Source organism: Penaeus chinensis, chromosome 43, assembly GCF_019202785.1.
Source record: "Penaeus chinensis breed Huanghai No. 1 chromosome 43, ASM1920278v2, whole genome shotgun sequence".
NCBI lineage: Eukaryota > Metazoa > Arthropoda > Malacostraca > Decapoda > Penaeidae > Penaeus > Penaeus chinensis.
In genome coordinates, this window is record NC_061861.1 from 11,374,707 (window position 1) to 11,377,206 (window position 2,500).

The following is a 2,500-nucleotide window of genomic DNA, read 5'->3' on the forward strand; positions in this document are numbered from 1 at the left end:
GTTTGACTTGTCATTGACAACGAAAATAATCAAACAAAAGACATTTTTTAACATGCTATTTGACAATTGTAGGACATGAGATAAAAAATATCGGATTCAAAAGGCAGGGAAAGACAAAGTGGAAGAACAAAAGGTAATGTTAAAGGAAAATGAAGGAAAGTAAATAAAGTAAAATAGATATACAAAAATACATTTAAAAATGAGAACATATTCAAACAAAAAGGAAAACAAAACAAAGCCAGGAAATATATAAAATAGACAAAGAATGAAACAAAAACGCACACAGATGTACGCGCCCAAACGCACACAAAATCTTTTAGATCACACGCCCCCAAGAGGCAACTGCCACTTCGCACATGTTATCCGTCTCACACCGCCTACCCCCTCTCTCCTCCTCCTCCTTCCCCACCCCCCGCCCTCTCCCCCTCTCTCCCACACACGCTCCATTAGTTCCATAAGGATCACAGGTTCTTTCTGTCAGCTGGTAAATGGTTTGTGATGGTAGTTACTGATGCTTGCTGACACCAGCTGACGATCGCCTGGCCAGAGGCTATTGTAAACAAGCCACCTCAAGCGAGCGATGGGGGGGGGGGGGGGGGCGGTTATGCGGAGAAAAGCTCTTTGCAGTTCAGACGCGCATGCACAATGTACTCGCTCATTTACATACATACATACATACATACATATATATGTGTGTGTGTGTGTGTGTGTGTGTGTGTGTGTGGCACTATGTGGCATCCGTTATAAGAAAGGGAAGGGGAGATTAAAGAAAAAGAAGAAGAGGAGGATGAACAAGAAGAAGAAGAAGAGACAGCAAAAGAAGAAGGAGACGAAAAAGACGAGGAAAAGAATCATAGCTTAAAAAGAGAAAATGAGGAAGAAGAAGGAGAAGCAGAAAAGGAGACGAATAAGGAATGGAAGAATAAGGAATGGAAGGGGAAGGGTTAGGAGCGGCGCCGCATGCGAAACCGTCCTCTGGGAAACTATCCGAGGGCGGCCTGATCTGCCTTCGGTATCGTATCATTACAGCGCCTTCGGGCGGCCGCACAACGCGAGGCGCCATTATTCAAAGCACGCTCTTTCACACCGCTCTCCATGATTAATCTAACGGGAGGCGAGGCGGGTCTTACCGTAGGCGGGCGGGCGGGATGGGCGGAATGGGCGTGAGGAGTACAGCAGCAGGCGGTGACAGGAAGTGACGTCACTACCCATTCATCACACCGCAGATCCTCCCGAGTGTCGACGGGAACGAATTACCGCCACGGACGCCGTAACGTAACAGACGCGATCGGAAAGGAGAGGAGTTACGCGGAGGACTTAATTGGCCGCAGGAGGCAGGTGTCGCAGAGGCAGCAGGGGGGGGGGGGGGGGGGGGGCTCTGGTGATGCCTCATTTAGCAAGGAGCAGCGGCGAGAGAGAAAGCGATGTCGCATTTCATCTCGCGACGGAGGTTCCCGTCGTCCTGGGTGCTGTTGCTCTTGTTTGGGGCTGTTATTGTTGTTGTTGTCTGATACTCTATTGTGATGGCTGTGATATGCGTTGATGTATCTGATAAGAGTATGATGAAGTGAAAAAGATAGGTGATTGGGCTTTGCTGGAGTTTATATATATATATATATATATATATATATATATATATATATGTATATGTATATGTGTCTAAATATATGTATATATATGTATATATATTATATATATATATATATATATGTATATGTGTGTGTATATATATATATATGTGTGTGTGTGTGTGTGTGTGTGTGTGTGTGTGTGTGTGTGTGTATACATGCATATATTGGGCCTTGCTGCAGCGCTGTTGTGGAATTTCCAATTCTGCCGAAGACTGTCCTTTCCAAGTCCATTAGTCTGACATTTCCAGGCGTTTACAACCACATCTTATTCTGGCTATATTTTGTATCCATTTGGTTCGCCTGTTTTATCTCAGACTGGCCAGAGAGATTTATCCATCCATCAACTATAAATGTCAGCATTTCCGGCACACAATAGACCGCACAGGCAATGGTCCCGGTGAAAAGGTTCGACAAAACAAAAAGACAAAAATGTATGTCCAGTATTTTTGTTTGCGATTGTGTGAATAACAGAAGAAAAGCGACAGTACTTCACCATTATTATGACCTGCAGTGTGGTACAAAACTTGGAGCATTATATAGACAAAAATACAAGGGTATACGACGTGGGTCCTAGCATTACGTCGGTCATCGGCCCAATTCGCTTTTAAAAGATGCTGCCCCCTTTTTGTACCTTAGTGCCGCCGTTAGCTTCAGGTCTTCTGTGGTCGGCGATTGCAATCTGCAACGTGTCAACAGCTGCCGTCATCGTTAAACAAAGGGACAAATTAACTCTTATTTGCAGAGGTACGAGTTCATTGCGTCACAGAAAACGGTTTAGAGTTTCCCGCTTTTTATCTCGCCGAGATTCTTCAGCTGATTTAGAAAAAGTCAGATTATAAAATAGTTCATATGCTGTTTCTTAAACCTGA

At 44.4% G+C, this 2,500-nt stretch overlaps 1 protein-coding gene across 1 annotated transcript in view; it reads left to right on the forward strand.

Moving 5' to 3' along the window:
* The window catches only part of LOC125048313 (nucleolar protein dao-5-like), a 7,440-nt gene that overhangs the window by 1,595 nt on the left and 3,345 nt on the right, over window positions 1-2,500 (forward strand). The gene's annotated exons all lie outside the window — the stretch shown is intronic.